This window comes from Agelaius phoeniceus, chromosome 4 (genome assembly GCF_051311805.1).
Source record: "Agelaius phoeniceus isolate bAgePho1 chromosome 4, bAgePho1.hap1, whole genome shotgun sequence".
Classification (NCBI taxonomy): Eukaryota; Metazoa; Chordata; class Aves; order Passeriformes; family Icteridae; genus Agelaius; species Agelaius phoeniceus.
The window spans coordinates 11610049-11628293 of record NC_135268.1 but is presented as its reverse complement, the minus strand read 5'-3'; the positions used below and the strand labels follow the sequence as shown (position 1 = coordinate 11628293).

The 18245-nt window shown below is 40.9% G+C and overlaps 2 long non-coding RNA genes across 2 annotated transcripts; both read right to left on the bottom strand.

Annotated features, from left to right (window-relative positions):
• Positions 1 to 440: 440 nt before the first annotated feature.
• On the bottom strand, positions 441 to 8957 carry LOC143693920 (uncharacterized). The gene is made up of 3 exons (XR_013181941.1): positions 8820 to 8957; positions 2963 to 3082; positions 441 to 942 (listed from the first exon to the last, which is right to left on the bottom strand). It is a non-coding gene; the product is annotated as an uncharacterized LOC143693920 (long non-coding RNA).
• A 2416-nt stretch (positions 8958 to 11373) lies between these two features.
• On the bottom strand, positions 11374 to 16778 carry LOC143693820 (uncharacterized). The gene is made up of 3 exons (XR_013181800.1): positions 16494 to 16778; positions 13095 to 13187; positions 11374 to 11493 (listed from the first exon to the last, which is right to left on the bottom strand). It is a non-coding gene; the product is annotated as an uncharacterized LOC143693820 (long non-coding RNA).
• Positions 16779 to 18245: the final 1467 nt, after the last annotated feature.

The window sequence follows — 18245 nt, the reverse complement described above, 5'->3', positions numbered from 1 at the left end:
AGACACAGTTCCCACCAAGGTGGGTTCCAAGCCAGGAACCCTTGGAGTCTTTTTCTTTGGCACAGTGTCTGTAATTTGGTGTCACCTTTCACTGACTGACAGGCTGTAATTCACTCTCCAGTGACAGTGGTGTTTCACCCCACCGTGTGCTGCCCTGCTCCTCCATTTCAGCTGCTCTGGGCTGGGTGTTGCTCATGCTGTGACCACTCAAACAAAAATACCCAGAGCAATCTGAACAGTCTTTTGAAAGATTTTTTTTTACTGCAGTTTTGATCATTTTAAGCCACTTAGGCTGCTGACCACATAATCTGATCCAGAACTTCCTGTAACTTTCTGCACAATACTTTTTGTTACTTCCAAAGAGAGATCAGATCTGATTTCTATTTTTAAAATAGGCTACTTTAAGTGTTGCAGCATGTGAGCTGGTTTGATCTTACATTCCTCTGTTCCTGAACTCCAACGTGGAAATAAAGAATTTGTGAAGAGATTTTCTGTGGCCTGATGACAACCTTACATTCTTTACCACAGTGACTTCCTTTTGTATTGCATCTCTCACCTGATAAAAACATGGGTCAAATCTCCCTCTATATATATATATACACATGTCTCTAAAATAATTTCTTCTCCTGAGGTCCATATTCTCTTCTCCTTGGGTGCCTCCACTGCTCCTCAGTTCCAGACTGGTTAAGGTTTTACCTCTCTTCACTGTATCATGATTCCCCCATTAGGGGCTGTCTATGGGGATACCAAAGGCTCTTGCACTCCTTTCCCCGAGGCACAAGTTGCTTCAGAATTAAGGATTTACTTACATTGGTACAAAATGAGCTGCATAATTAAAGGGTCTGACTGAATATTGATTCAGGTTTCTGTTCCTGCATTGCTTCCTTGTTGACATAATTGTCCTTCAGACCTCTGTACTTGTCCTACAGTTGTATGTCCTCCCTGGGGAAAAGAAAACCAACAGGAGAGAAATTTCCAGAGTCACCATGATCACAAATCATCAACCAATCACCCACCAAATTTTACGTTCTTGTAGCTTATAAAAAGCATGAGACTGAAGATGTCAAGATGGCTGCCATACACACCCAAGGACAAAAGACTTAGTCCTAACCTTACTGTTAGTTTTTGCTAGGTATATACATGCAAGTGTCCACGCTCCAGTGTAGACGCCCTGGACACCTTAATTAGGTAGATAGGAGTGGGTATTTCTGTCTGCTTGATTTCAGAACTAGGTAGAAAACAACAACAGAGTTTTATTTCTGAAAACACTTTCAAAGATATTGCCTTGGTTTTGCTATATATGATAGAGATAATTGATGCTGTAGACATAGATATATGTATGTATAAAATATTAGGAGAAAATCAAACCTATGTTTGTAACCACTCTGGCCGGGAACAGCATTCTATTCACATTATAACCAATTCCCGGACAGCGTTAAGATGATATCGAACCTGTTACCCTATGAATGGGGAAGCCCTGGGCCACCAGCTACATTTGCAGTCGCTGTGACCTGGAACAGAGTTATGCACATTGTAACCGATTCCCGGACCACGCGGAGACAATACCAGATCTGAATAGGACAGACTGGAGCTATCAGAGGGGGTTTCCTCTGGCACCAGCATTTAGAAGATATCATCTGGGTCTTCCTGGAGATGATTAATGGAATGTCTCGAGAAGCTCACAAGACCATGCACCTGGACTGATTAAATCTACAGTACTCAAGGAGCTGGCATCACCTACTCCATGTGAATACATCTTCTGCCTGGGTATTCAGACACTTGTCTGGGTCTTGGACACTGTCTTTGTCTGTTTCTGCACATGTATGGACATGCAAGGAGACACAAAGAAATATGTGGTCATCTCTGCCTCAGGCAGAATAAACTGTATATAAGCTGGCTGCGAAGAGCACTCCGGGTGAACCTTAGGGGGAACGCTGTCACTCTGTCAGCAGGAACCCAAGGTCACCCAGCGGCTGCACCCGGGGCTGACGCTGTCTTGGCTGTGGTGGGATTTCAAAATTCTCTATTTTTTTTTGTCATTCGATCTAATAAATCTCTGTTAAATTTTTATAAATTTGGTTACAGATTTGATCATTTATAACAGTTTTGACAAATTTTATAGAAAAATGGGGGAAAAAACTAAGTTAAAATCAAAGGAAAATTTGAGTAATAGTTTTTCAAAACTCAGTAAGACATTCAGAACTGGAACAGGCTGAACATCTCTGAATCCTGTCTGAGCTTCAAAAGAGATATTGCAGGGATTGCATTAAATTAGGCTGCTATTCTCCCACTTTGCTGAAAAAATGAGTGTCCTTTCTGTGTAGAATAACAGGCTAGGATCAGTTTTAAGAATGGCTGGCAAAAGACTTGGCATAGAAAAGCAGGCTTCCCCTCTAACCCCACAAACTAGCTCACCTTTGGTGTGGGTCTGTAGAGTGAAAGCCTGTAGAGTGAAAGAAAAATGACTGTGACCTATTTTGTTTCATAGCAAATGTGGCTCTGATGCTCAGATAAAGATTCCTGTATTTTCTGAGTGCTCAAAGCTACTTACATGGGAGAAGATTGCTTGGTAAGTAAGGATTTGTAGGATCCAACGAGCCTAAGAGCATAAGAAACACGGGGCTGTCAAATCACCAGTCCCTCCAGCCCTGGTCTCTCCCAGCAGAAGCTTTCTGGGACTCCTGACTCTGGCTTTATGTGATCTGTACCCAGCACCAATACAATCCAGCTGCAATCAAAAAAATATCAAACCATTCAAAGAGCTTTTCATCTGACAAACCTCTAAGTGAAGGATTAATATGCCCTGAGAGATTCAGAGAGATAAAAGCTTTGTGTTTAGTTCAACAGCCCTGCCAAAGGGTTCAGAAAGCTGTTTCCCAAGTGTTAAAACACAGCCCTCATCTGCATTTGTAATTTAGCATCCCTGGAACTATAAACAGCAATAGCTCATGCATAAACTCACCCTTCATCCATCATCAGCAGAAAAATGAGTTTATCCATGATGTAAGATTTCTTCTTTACTTCAGATTGTGGAGACAGGGTTCTGGTTGTATTGTTTCTTTCATCACCTTCCCAATCTCAGCTGAAAAATAAGACATCTACTTGACCTTGAAGCCTCTGATATGAGGAAAAGGTATTTTCTAAATGATTAAAATGAAGTGGTTCTATGCAGTTCTCTGCTCTACCTGCAGTCAAGGTTTACTCATCTTTTTTCAAAGAAAAAAAAAGAAGTTAAAAGTATTAAAATCATCAAGTACAAGTAATGCACTGGGGTTTTCTTAATTATGCCAGTTTTGGGGAGCCCCTAGAAACATTACAAGTTTCTGGTGTGAAAAAGATGTGGTTGAGACACTTTCTCATACTGTGCTTTTCTTAGCAAGCAGGGATTTTGAATATCAGTCCCAAACATTTTTCCTCAGTAAAGCACATTTGCTCTGCCTTTCAGACTCTTTTTTAAGGTGGATGAATATGTTTAATAACTGAACTACTGCTAATGGAATTATCTCCTGTGTCTCTATAAAAGGAAAGCATATGCTTTTATACAAATAATTTATAAGCAAATGCCACAGTTGAAGTTATAAGCATTATAAATAATGCCTGTCAGCTGAAATCTTTCTCAAGTTGAAAATTGAGGTTACACTAAGCTAAGTGAATGGAGTAACAAGGAACTGGGGAGATTGAAGGTAGAAGTACCTCCCCATTTGCATAATGACTGAACAGGAGGTAAGAATGGAATGCTGAGACATGAGTAGCTGCTCTTCTCCAGGAGTTTTCAGAGGTGCCTGCACAGAGAGCTGGGCTGGTGTGTGCAGGGAGACAGGCACAGGCACCTGCTGAACCCCTGGCTGTGACAGCCCTGACAGTGTGCCAGCGCTGCCAGCTGGTAATGAGCTCACCCCAAGGAGCTGCTGGGTTAGGGGGGCCTGGGCTCAGCCCTGCCTGGCATTGACTGCTGCCTTTCCAGCCCAGGCTGTCTGGACAGGTTACCTGAGAACCTGGCAACTACCTGGGTATCATGAAAACTGAAGAGGTCATTCAGGAAAACAGTAATAGGGAATGAAAGGGCTCCACAGGAGATCCTGGACTAGTGAAGATGACTTTGCTCGCTGTCCCATCTTTAATTAGTTTACAGTTGCATGTGCCTAACTGAGCATTTGCAAATTCACTTTTTCAACAGATTGATAGGAACAGAAAGGGTGGAATCTATGGAACTGCAATGTGAATGCCAACATTTGAGGCAACAGAAAATCTCAGCAAGGAATTTACGAGCTACTTGGTTTTCTTTCCCATTTTTTCACTTGATTCCTTTGCAGGTCAGCCTCCCCACAGGCCTTGTCTTTTTTGTAGGCATACAGGAATTGAACATATAGGACCAGAAGGATGTTTCTGGGCCATATCAGCCATCTATATTATGGGCAGCTTCCCCTCTTGCCTTGCTCTGCTAATCAGATTCAAATTCTACTCCAAGCCAATACAACATTATCAGTTAGAAAACTTTGCTGGTAGCCAGCCCATACATAGCCATTTTCAGCTTGGAGTCATTTGTTCAGCTCCACTGTTATCCTTTAATTTCCATTAAGCTTGTCCCCAAATGCTGTTAATACCATTTGTGTGTTCAGAGTGTAGCTGCATCCTCTCTTGGTCCTTGGTTTCGGGCTCTGATCAGAAGACAGGTTTTTCTTTTCCCTGTCATCTTTGAATGGCTGCTCAGAGCTGTTCAGATCAGGCTGTTCCATCCCCCTGGCAGCTTTTCAGGTTGGACTTCCTCTTTTTTAAATATGGTAAAGCCAACTTCTACCCATTACTTAAAATTATATGTCTAAATCAGATTATAATTATTATTTGCGGGACATCTCATCAGCCCTTCTCTATGCTTGCTTAAAATAGAAAAAAAAATACTATATCTACTGTGATAAATTCTGGCACCACAAGTCCCATTACCCATCATCTGAGTAAGACAAAGTCAAGCCCATCTCTAAATAGTTGCTTCCAAGTGATAAGGAAACTAGATGCTCAGACACCCAACTAGAGACAGCCAAGATTTAACTGGGATTTTATCCAAAAGAGGAGACTCCTTCCCTGTCCATGAGAGAAGAGAAAGTTTGGGTTGGAACACTGGTTGAGTAGGGTACACCAGATATTTGATTTATCAACATTTTTCCTCTTACCTGTGCTCATTTGTATACAGTGATAGAAATAATTTGTTTCTGTGGGAAACAGTTGTGTTTCTGTCGCTATTGTGTTTTAAAAAATGCATTCTATGTAGCAAACTTGCAGACCACTCCACTGCACACATATTGCACATACATACACTGATCAATATCATACTGCTCTATTTCTTAAAAACAGTCTAAGGATTCTCTGTACAGCTCATAAAGGCCCCAAATCCCATTTTTCCCTGACTTTAGCAGCACATTACTGTGTTTCCAGGGGAGATAGATATGAGTTACCACATCTGATTGTGCAGTAATAGCTGTCCAGGGATTTACAACCTTTGCTATCTTCTTGTTACAAAGGAACCTGCCAAATGTGAGCTTTTCTTTCAGGAAAAACAATCAGCCATACACACTGAAATGAGGAATTATTTCCATTTTGGAACTTCTCTGAGGTTTTGGCAGGGTTGCTCTGGAGACCCATATAACCACTCCTGATGGTTGGCACCCCATAAATATCAGGGTCAAGAGCAATCTCTGCTTATAATTGTCCAAAGGAATTTGTTTCTGGCTCCTTTCATGATGTCATTGGCATTGTGAAAAATAATTGCTGAGGTTAAAATGTCTCTTGGTGACCTGTCTTGCAGTAAAATTGCTGCGAAATTGCTAACTCACAGTCACCACAACCTCCCAGCGCTGCTATCTGTGGCCCGCCCACTGCCTGATTGCAACTATTAGTCTGGGAGGATGGATGGCTCAGATAAAGAGATTAAGATAAATTCTCTGCATTGATCTCAGATTGAGAGGAGAAATGGCACTTCTTCATTTGGAGATGGATTCAGTGGAAATCATTTTAAAATACTACTGACTATTCCTGACATGAAAACAATTGTTAGTGCCTTGCAGCAACAGAGTTTTCTTATTTAAAATGAACATCATCATTCAGAAATAACTCCCAAATTACCATCTCATTTCCCTTCCCCAAAAAGGCATTAAATGTGATCAGTGTGCTCACACAGGGAAACAAATAAATGGTAGAAAATTAGTTCAGTGCACATATCAACTGACTAATGGGAGTTCTGAATGCAGTGAAGAGATGCACAAGCCCAGTTTGCTCCCCTGGCTTGGTTTCAGGATCCTAAAAGAAATTCTAGAAACAGGAAAAGAGGAAATCCACAAGTGCCCCACTGGCTGTGTAAAAAGGTTAAAGGCATCTTGGATAGTTCTCATGCTGTGGTGAGCCAAGGGTAAGGAGACCCTTGGCTTACACTGATAAGGAGACCCTTAAACTGACACAGAAGGGAAAAGTAAATACAGGAAAGAGAAGGCAAAAATAACTTAGCATTAGTCAAGATGGCAAGAGAAATTTCAAGGAGCTGCTTAACAAAAGGAAAGATGTCATTTAAGTCTATTGCAGTGGAGAAATAATAACACAAGGAATTTTATATTGTTTAGCCTGTATCCATCTGAGCTACCAGCACTGGCATCTCGTGGTGTTTGAGGGTTGGTTTGGTTGGTTTTGTTCTTTATAAATTAAATATTAAATCACTGCTTGGAGCCAGAAGCAAATGGGTAAAAGGGAAGTAATATCAGTAAATATAAAAAACGTGGGTAATCATGATGACAACAAACTGGACACTCGCTGTCTTGAACAAAGCTCTACAAATTGAAGCACAAAGAGGAATTGACCCTCAGTTTCTTCAACAAGAACATCCTTGAGCACTAAGTGGAGGAAGAAACCTGTAGTTTGATGGCAGCCTCAGGCCTCTACTGCTGAAACAGCCTCAGGATTTCTACAAATTACAGAGAAGTCCCCAAACACAAGAAGCCATTTCCAGCACTAAATAACAGTATATTTTAGTTGGTGTTTAAGAGACAGTTCCACAAGCCAAAACCAATTTTAAACAACACGAGGTGTGAGAGAAAATAGAATTAAACTGAAGGAAGTGACAATTGAGAACTTAATAAAAACACTTTGAGTAGATGCCCCCAAAACCACAAGCCTGGGCTAAAAAAGGGAACTGCAGGTTAAAAAGCAGCCTGGCTTTGAAGGAAATGAAAGCCACAGTACAGCAAGATAAATATTGCTGTTTTCATTTCCTTGCTCTGTTCAACAGCATTCCCTTCATTCCCAGGCATGGGCTAAGAGAAGAAGGAAAAGGTGACAGCAGTGACTCTAAGTGAAAACTTTCATTTTAAAGAAAGGGAAGCAAAAGGTGTGGAAAGATTCATTTGGCAAGCAGAGCTGAAACACTGAGAGCTTTTCAAATGTACCTTTGGTCCCCATGCTGTCCGTGGCAGCTTTGGAGCAGTTTGGGTAGCAGGAGCATCACTCACAGCACCCCAAAAGCCTTTTGTTTCAGGAGTTTTGTGTTTGGCAAGATGTGAAGTGGTAAAATGTCAAGGACAGGTTGTACATGAAGAAGCAAAGGACAGCTGCCTTCCTCTATTGAAAAGTAAAAATGAAAATGACATTTTGAATATAGAAAAGTATAGACAATTTCAGTAAATGCAGCTGTTGGGGAAAAAGGCCTGTTTGAAGGTTATTAATGCCAGTGATAGGTATGAGAGTCTGACAGTTGGGTAAAGATGCTTCTTTTCTGGGTAAAATATTACAGTGATGCCACAGGCTAACCTTCAAACCTGTTCTTTCCAGAAAGAGCTGTAAAGGACTTTCTGTCTGCCAGTCTCAAGGACAAGCTTAGCAAGAACACACAGCACACATGGCTTGGCCCATCCTCCTTCCCCTTGCCCGAGTCAATTACACATCCATTAAATTGTGCTCCCACATTCCCCTGGTCTCTTCTCCAGCCTTTCATCAAGCAGGTATTTAAAGGAAGCATTTCCTTCCTCCAGCACCTGCCAACACTGTCAGCCCAAGGTGAGAGCCGGCTCAGAGCAAGAAAAGCATGGAGCACCATCCCAAGGCTGCCCATTCCTACAGAACCTGATGCTTTATTTCAGCAGCTCCTCTGGGGCCCACTCTTTCACAGCTTTAGATTTCTTGCCAGCTCAGAGGCTCCAGTTTCTCTAACATTTTCTTTATGGTAACTCCTGGCTGCACCAAGCCAAAAGTACATACTTTTCAGCATAGTCACATAGTCCTTTCAGTCACATCTGAGAATAAGACAAATACATGAGCATTCACTACATCTTACTGTGAGCATGGCCAGAAACAAAGCAGCCAAGGCAATAAATTCCAGGAGAAAGGCTTCTCCCAGGTGACCAGCAGGAAGTAAATGAATAAAGGTACATATGTTGGGCGAGGCAGAGTCCACAGCAAGACATGCATAGAAGGGAGGAAGAGAATAAATCTTTCCCTTATTCTCAGTGGAACTGTATTAATCTTGCCTCAATTAGGCTTTTCTTACCTATTCCTTTTCTCCAGGGAGCAAGCAAATAAAATCCTTAGGAAGGATGGAAAGAGGAGAGCCATGGCTGAGTCAGAATGTTCCCTTTGGATGTCTGGAGAAAAACCACCTTCCATTTCCACTCCCATGGGGTACAGAGTGTATCTCATATACAGTAACAGATTGTACACACTTACCTCTTATGGCCAGGGGGCCTGCTGCACTCCTACACACAAAGATATTCCTGTGCCCTAGGTGTGTGTGCATAGGGGGATACAATATAAGAAAATAAAGGTAGTATAGAAAGTAATCTTACCCTTTAAGGAGTTGCAGCTGAGCCAATTATTAGAGATTAGGAGCAGGCCCGACTTTAACAGGCTGCAGCTGTAGCCAGTAAGAAGAGTGCTATAAAAGAGTGGGTTGGTTGGTTGAGGGGAACTGGAGTCAGTTGGCTGCTGTGAGAAGAAGGAAGAGTCAGTGCTTAGAGGAGATGCCTACCAGAAACATCAAGGAGGTATGCAAATCTAGCAATATGAAACCTTTGCAATATAAATGACAACACGTGGGAAGTGGGGATTTGGAGGGGACCTTCACAGTAAAACCTTCAGATGTGACAGTGTTGAGGCATGTTAATGATCTCCTATGAGCAACTGACACAGCATGCAGAAACAGACACAGAAATTATTCACAGCTTTCTTACCCGAAGGCTGTTCCCATTTGTTGAAAGCACAATCTGCTGCAGTCAGCAAAACCTACCACCTATATTTCTGCCCCAAAAAAGAGAATGTATCTCCTCATCTGCCTAGCCATCACCTTCTGATGTACCACAGCACCACAAACCCCTAAAACCAGCACTGGATTAACACAATATTGCCACCAGCAGCACTTCCCTTCCTCATCACCACACATCCCCAGGGGAAGCTCATGAGCACACTATCCCCAGCCCTGCGTGACCAGCTATTCCCTTCTGCCTTGCTCTGCCATTCTCACAGCCCTTCCTCACCAGAGCTCTGCGGTGGTCCCAGACTTCTCTTCCTCTCTCACTGGCTTCCCAGTGCATGGCAAAACCCCTTCCCAGGCACACCCCCTTGAACCCAGCATTCTGCACTTCTCCAGCTTTGATTCAGAGCTTGGGCTCCTCTCGTGCTCTGTGTTTTCCCAGTGCCTAGCACAACAGGGAGCTCCTGGGTGACCTTCCCCTGCTCCTTCCCTGTCCTTGCTTACATAATGTCTATGACTCATTCATATCAAGTCGCCCGTAACATGCAACATCTGGGTCTGTTTTGGATTTTCTCCTTCCTCTGTGAAGTTGTCAAGTCAGCTTTGGGATATTTTGTCTAAACTTGATCCTTATAAAGTTGATGTAATTAGGATGGGAAATCCTTTCCAATTTCATCTTTTGGGGGATAATCCCATGTTGCTGTATGCTATTTCCTCACTGGATGTTTGTGTTAGGAGAAGCCTTTTCTTCCTAGTTGTGTCTTCCATGTAGTTTTGGAACAGATAATCCCTGGGTCATTAACCCTTTCTGTGCTCCTGTTGAGCTCCTCTTACCTTGTACTCCTCAGCATTTTTTCCCCTATGTATATTCCCTTAAAAGGCTCCTCCATCTGTTTGGTACTTGAATGCTTGGAACAGCCTCTGTTTCTTGGGGGACGTGGCCCTTTCCACATAGGGCATTATCTGTTTTACCTTTAAAAATGTCCCAGATTTGTAAATTTGAGGGTAATGATTTATAGCCCAACTGGTCCTAATTCTCTCATTACTAGTCAAATAAGGACTTATTCCAAATATCACATAACAGATGGCGAAGAGAAATTTTATTTCCAGTTCTTCCTAGACTAACATTTGAGGTAGCATGGAAAAAGAGAGGAGAGGGCAGAGCTGGACGCAGATTCTAAACATATTTGGTTTTAATCAGCATTTAAAACCTTCTCCTATTTTGGCCAAAATTTCTTACTTTCAAATCTGACTCAAAATTGATCAACTCTTTACTACTCTATAAAGTTCATCTGTTTTTGTTTTAAGATGCAGCGATGTCACAACAAATCTCTAAGTTTTAATAACAGTATAAAGCCCAAACAAGCTACATTGTATCAAATGTATTTATGTTTTTCTTAGCAACAAATTTCTGTTACTACAATTGTAGCAAAGTAGAGATAAACAGCTGAAAAATATCTATGGGATACTCTTCATAATCCAGGATTTGACGTAAAGTCTAGAAATTTTAATATTAAACACTGAATCATGTAAAAGGCAACTAGTACTTCTATTACAGCTACACTAAAAGACACATATTTTTGTCTGTATGTTTTAGATTATTGCATGGCTAGTGATTCTTATCCATTGTGAAATCTTAATAACCAACTTTTGATCTTCTCAGGAATTTTATTTCAATATATACTGGGTAATTGTTAGTTATTGGCCATTTATTAATTTTCTTGACCTTGAAACTAGTTACATATTTTAAGGGGAATTAAAATAATTAATTATGATAATACCCATAACAACCTGATCATATAGTGGAAGGTATCTTAATGTACATACCCTTCTATCACAAAAAAAAAAAAAAAAAAAAAAAAAAAAATTAGACAAAAAGAAGAAGAGAATTCTAAAGAAAGTCCTATGTAAGAAATGCACATTACTGCCATGTTAGGAGCCACAGAATTCCAAGAGTACCTGAAATTCCCTGGACATCTGTAAACCAACACTGGCTTGATTATTCATCTGCCTTTTCGGATGCATTTGCTGAGTTGCTGTGTTTAGGGAATGAGGAAAATGTTTGATTTACTCTTAGAGTTAGTGCTGGAGATTTTAATGTGTGTTCTCATTTTTACAGCAAACCTCTCTTGTGACTTTGAGGCACCCACCTTTTGCCTGTTTCGAATGCATATACCTCAGGAGGAAAGAGAATGTTCTGTCTCATTTTTGGGCAAACCACGGCAGTGTCTCCTTCCCATCAGTGCCAATGTCAATCCCTTCTTTTCTACCTGGATGGGAAAGATTTAAAATTTGTTACAGTAATTTAAACAACAGCAGCAATTTTTCAGCTTTGTCAGCTGCCTCAGCCCAAGCACCTCCTGTTTTCTACCAAACCCTTGCGCTCTCCCTGCATCCCTGTCCGAGGCCAGCAGAGGCTGAGCCTGTGTGTCAGCCATGAATGTCTCCCTCAAACCCTCAGCCAGCACCATTTCCCCCAAAAAACTTCCTGACTTTTCACAGGAATCCAAACACACAAGGCCCCTCACAAAGAGCAGTTTACTCATCCTTGCCTGACCTCAGCCTCCTGCAGGCAGAGCTCCTCAAAATCTACATATTCCATGGGTGGTGCTTGTGGCATCCCCCTGACACAGATGATAATACCCAACACAATGATACCCTCCAGATGAAAGGCTCTGGAGGAAAAGCCAGCCCTGAGCAGCCATTTTATGTGATCACCTTCTACAGATCACATCTGGGACCAAAAAGGGAATGATTTCCTGTTCGACTGAAGGCAGGAAAACCAGCAGGATTGAATAAAGTAAGTGAAACTGCTGTGAAATCCATAGCCTGAATGGTCTGTGCACTGCTCTTGGTGACAACAGGGAATTCAGTTTCTAGCATGTGGCACATAACTGTGAAAGAGTCCTGGAGTTATGTGTTTTGTGTTTATGGGCTGGGACAAAGCTGAAGATGTGGTACAAAGCAGTGGTAAATAAAGAGACATGAGTTGGTTTGGTTGGTTTGGTCTGTTGGGTTTTTTCTTGCTAAAATATCAGGTTTTAGAGCTGGTCCTGTGCTGGGTGAGAACCTGACTCATGATTTCTGTGTTTGGTACCAACACAACGCTGCTGCAAATGCTGCTCACAGCACCCTGAGTGGTGAAACAACAAAACCTGTGGAATTGTGGAATCACTGGGGCTGGAAAAAACCTTCAAGGCCATTGAATTCAGCTTTTACCAAATACAGCCATGGCCAAGAACCCACTGAATCTATGGTATATTCTGAAGGCTGAAAATTTACCATGGAAATTTGACTTGAGGAAAACATATGAACATATTTTCTGCTCATTTTGGTGATACAGATACATGCAAAACTCAGGGGGAAAAAAAAGCTTGTTCTTCAAGGTTGTACACACTGCTAATAAATAAAAAAAGAAATCAGATTATAAATACCAGATCCTCACACAATGAAATTCACTTTCCTTCCATTGATTTAAGCAAGTATTAAATTGATTTAAAGGCAGCTGTGTCAACTTCAGTTGCCAAGGGGTTTGGTTCTGAATACCTAAGAACTTGATTTCTTCAAGTCTTTTATATTTATCACTCCCATGGTGCACAGAGAGGCTGATCATGTCTCAGCAAAGTGGAGTTTGCCAGACAAGTGAACAAAACCCAGACCCCTCACCATGTGACCCCGGTTTAGATCATTCCATGTGGGGACACACATGGATAGGGAAGTACATTTTTTCATGTGTATATATACATATATATATATATATATATATACTAAAATAAACATATATTTTATATGTACGTGGAAATAAAATTATATTGATTACACAGACAACTTCTTAAATTATATATATCTAAAATATTAAAATGAAAATTACCAAATCCTTCTGGCTTGATCCCCTGCCTTGTCTTTGCTCCCTCATGTGTATTCATTCATCCCTCATGCTGGCTTGCCCCTGAAGGACCAAGGTCTGTAAGCAGAGAGAGAGTAACTTCTCTAAATCTCAAATGACAATAATCCAGGATTTAAGAATCAAAATGGTACCATTACTGCAGATAATTGTAACTCTGGAGAAATAGGTCAGAGCTGCAGTTCATCTCACCACTGCTACCAACAAATGAGGTCACGATTTGCTTTCTTTTACTGTGCTGTTGCTTTAAAATAAAAGAGCTTATTTTTCTGTATCGATGAAGGTAATGAATTCCCAGGCAGCAATACAAGAAGAGATAAAAGCAGGAATTAAATCTCTGGTCTATGTGGCCTTGGGTATCCAGTCCCACACAACAAGTCAAGGCTCTTTTTAATACTTCTTTTGCAATCACAACCACTGTTCCCCTTCAGTTGCATACAATGTGCCTGCAGATGTAACACTGTTTTCCAAACACCCTCAGTGGAAAGGATAAACATGCAGGCTCTTCTCCCTCCTGGAACCTGCATTCTCTGGGTATTGTTAGAGAAAAGTTGTCTCTGCAGAACAACTAAAGGCAATGAAAATAAGAATCTCATCATTTTCTGTAATAGCTCTTGTGGAATGTAGTCATTCAAGGAAGAATTCGTGCAGCTGGTAAAGGCAGTGTGACTACAAAAAAATGCAGCCTCCCTATAAATTCTCTGTGATCCCTGAGGAAACCTCAGGAAAAAAGGCCACTGCAATGCAGATTTGCATGGTTCCCTGAAGGATACTGCACTTGCACAAATCCTCCCCTGAAGAGATTAAGCTTTGCAACAGTTTGCACTCAAATACAATTAATTTTGATGGCCCCTGCATGATTACAGGTCTAATGTTTAGTTTTGCTATCAATTACCACATGAGACTCTTCCTGGGTCACTACTCTGTGAGCTACTATGGCTTTACTTACATTGAGCCATCTCCATTCTCTCCATAATTTACACATTTGGAGCACAATGGTCTCTCTGAACCAGCTCAAGTGTAAAGGAACAGTAATAATAATAAATAAATAGTAAGTTAATGCTTTTGCTGTCAAGTATTAGAGGCATGGAAGAAATTAATGGCCACCTCTCCTGTTCTACATCCTGGCATAGGAGTTCAATTTTGGTTCAAATAATAGATGTTTATGTGAATAATAAGACTTGTGTGCAGGTAAGTCACTAGCAGAGTCTTGTGTGCAACCATTTACTAATTAATGCAGTTTGTTAATGGCAAGTATTTGTATAAGTGTTGGTATTTAGGTAAATACTCACCATTTGTAAAAATCCAATCAGCTTGTGCTAGGAGAGAGCTGTTAGTTCTTTTCTGATTAAGAAAGGTTACCCTAACAAGAGCCCTGAAAGTTTGCAGTCAAGGTTTTTTGAAGTTTTCTGCTTTGCTATTCACCTCAATATATACATCATCTGTGAAATATTTACAGAGGAAACCACTTAAACAATGAAATATAAATGAGTCCAATGCATTTCTCTGCCAGGTTTTACCCAGAGTGGTATTTGGGGGTTTATGCAGGGATAGCATTGCCTAATGAATCTGGCCAAGTGGAATCAATATAGAGTAATTAATTTAACTCCATCTTTTTATTTTTCAAAGTGACAGATTTATGACGGGCCATGAAAGAAACATGAAGCATTACCACTTTCCCTGTACTGGAGGGTAGATAAAGATAACTGGTGCTCCTTCTATGACACAGAGGAAGAGGAAAGCTCTGAGCTGAAGGAGAAGGCGGGGGGAAGGAGGAGGAGCTGGGAGCAGCAGACCTGGTCTCCTGATGGCCTGCAGCCATTCCGGGGGAGCAGCACCAAAGGACAGCTGTCACTTGCAATAACTGCGGCATCCGGGGCACTTCCCCAGAACAGACAGTGAGATTAGAGCAACAATCACAGAAGAGGCACACATTGTATCTGCTGGAGTCCTTCACAGCTTCATTTCACTCACTTATGACCCGTTTGAGTTGCTGTGCTTGGAAAGAATAATTACTGTCCCAAAAGCTACAATTTTGTTTTCTCTTTTATTTTCCCCCCAGATATCCTGCTCTTCTTTCTCTCCTTTCTTTTTAATGTAAAAGGACTCTAACAGCCATACCAGCTGCTGAAATGGAGAAACCAAAGCAACAAAAGCATTTAAGCCACCACTTGTATATTCATTCTCTCTCTTTTTGCATTATTCTTGGCTATAAATATTTTTGAATGCTGTCTCTGTGGCTACACACAGAAGTTCCCTTTAGCTTTAGGCTTTAATGACTTAGTCACCAACACAGTAAAAACCAGAAAGCCTGGGAACCCGGGACAGTTCACATCAACTCAAAAGCTGTCCCACTGACATAAGAGATCATTGCAGAAGCAATATTTGGAACACTACAGGAATGAAACAAGGGCTTGATTCCCTTTCTATGGATAAAATGTTCAACAATCACCCTGCTAAAAGAGTGCAAAGATAGCAGACTGAGTGTATATGCGTTACACTTGGCTTTTTTAGCATTAATTTACCCTCTTCTTGTTTAAACTAGTGGAAGTATTAAAGCTTGTGACCAACCATGGTAATTTCAATTTAGACCACTTCAGTTTGGTGAGCACTTTCAATTTAAAGTACACGCTCCAGCAATTCCAGCAATACAAAATACTTTCCTTTACAGCTGCCCAGAATAATACAGGATTTGAGCTCTCTTAAATCTTACTCTCCAAACTCCAAGGGGAAAATATTATTGCATGCTGAGAGTCCTTACAGCAATTTCTGCCAAGCCATGAAAAAACCCTGTAGTTTTACTCATATGCGCTGATTGGTTTTGAGCAGTAGTGGAGATTTTGGAGGGTTTTGTAGGTGAGTGTGCATCTGTGCACCCTGTGTGTAAGCGGGTGAGTGACTGTGTCACCCTGCAGCAGGCTGTACCTGCTCCAAGACCTGCAGATCTCATTGGGAGCTCTGTTTATTCCAAAGGCTGTTGGTGTTTGCAGTAGGTAAAATGGCTTTCCAAGCCAGAAGGAAGAGCCTGCTCCTGGGGACTACTAAGGTACTGCTGGGGGGAAGAGGAATGGAATCTTTCAAAGATCTAAAACTGCATTTTGGGCACATGTAGACACTGAACAGAAATATCATAATGTTTTAGTAAAGCAGAATCAGAGTTTACAACCCAGTGAGTGCCTCTACATCTCACCTGCTTGGAAATTTCTCAGGGTTTCAGTGGGATAGGACAACTTTTTCCAAGCATTTCTCCTACTGAGAAGGAGAAACTGTTGAAAAACATCGCCATTCCCAACGAACAACTCCCACAGCTTCCCAGGAAAACAACATTATATGCAATATATGAAAACAATATTAGAACACGCTTACCACATGTGGTGGAGAAGAATGTGGGTAACTTCTGCCTGTTCCAACTCATTCCCTTGGCCACTGCACTCCACAGCACCAAATCCTGAGGAGCTGCTCAGGGCTTTTGCTGCATTAAGGTGCTGCTTTCACATGGTACCCGGATTCTTCTTGCTCCCACACTGCCAAGCCTCTGATTTAGTCCTGGAGTGGGAAGTCAGAGCCAGCAACCAGCATCAGGAAGAGGAGATACAGAGTGCCCACAGCAGGTACTCGTCCCACCTGCACCTTCCTATCAGTTTCCAAGTCACAACAAAGTAAATGGTACAGAGCAAACTTTTCCTGGAACTCCAAGGGAACTGTCAGGCAATATCTCACCTGGGTGTGGTTTTGTACAATCACTGTGCACATAAATCAAGTGTGACACTTACATCAATGCAAAGTGACTGTAATTGGACTCAAGCAGTCTCTTAAAACAAAAGTAAATTATCTAGATACATGTAAATAAGTCCTGAGGGTACCCTTCACCTCCACACAGCTCTGCTTCCATGGCCTGTTGCTTGACTTAAGAGTTTTCAGTCCTCACAATGTTATTTTCCATTGTCTTCATGGATTATTTATTTTACATCAGAAAAAAAAGGCAAAGGAAAAAGAATAAAAGTAATAACTTAACAAAAGATGAAACCATATGTTCCTTCTTTCTGATGTTAAATCCACTTTGGGAGCAAAAAAGGTTATTCGGTCTCTTTGATCTTGAATATGTTGGGTAAATTATATCTCTGTCTAACCAGTTCAGTGATTTTCATACTGCACTGATACTTGACAAAGAACTTCACTGAAGTCTCTGAAAAATGTGCAGCTGTGAAAAAAGCATAAGCAAGAGGCTAGGATGTGTAAGAAATAAGTGAATAAATAAGACCAAATTTGTGATTCCTGCATGAGAAGTGAGCACTCAGCCCTCTGCAGCCAGGGCATGCTGCCAAAGCAGGTGGATTAAGAGACCAAAAGGGATTTTTTTATGTTTTGTAAATTGACAATATGGCGTAATTCAGAGATTCCACATTTACTGAATAAAAACCTGTAAGGAAAGCTACTATTTACCACAAAAGCAGGCTCTTCGTCATGTGTGTGTGCGCACATTAGGGTACAAGAAATTTTCTTTGAATTTGATGACATTTAAAAAATGATGACATTTATACAGGACTTTCTTTACTTACTACAAACATAGTATGTGTGTGACCTGTTTTTTTTGGAAGATGATAAAATAACTGGGAAAAAAATGTATACTCCCTCTTCCCAGTGTTTTCCCCAGAAGCCTCCATAGCTTGCTGTGTATTATTTTCTGAACAGTAAATACTATTGCACAGCTATCTGCCAGCTGTCATCTGCTTTTGCTTTAGTCATTCTGCAAGACTTGGGAGCTGGGTTTAATTGTTTCTACACCCAATTCAACTGGTAACTCATAACATGCAGATCAGCTAAGTGACAAAAAGAAAAGGTCAGGAAAATCAGAAAAATTTTTAAAGAGGATTATTTAGTGCAATCAAGTATTTGTTAATATTCTGCCCTTCTACATGATTACTATTTTCTGTTTTAAAGTCATTTATTGCAAGAAAATGGTATCTCCTATTCCTGAAACACCCTTAGAATATTAAAATATCTTAAATACCTTAACATATAAAATATAAAATACCCTCAGGTATTTTCTTAGGTTTAATATATTTGGGAAAGTTGTCAGAAGCATATTAGTTGACTTGTATTCCAGTTTTAGTCCAT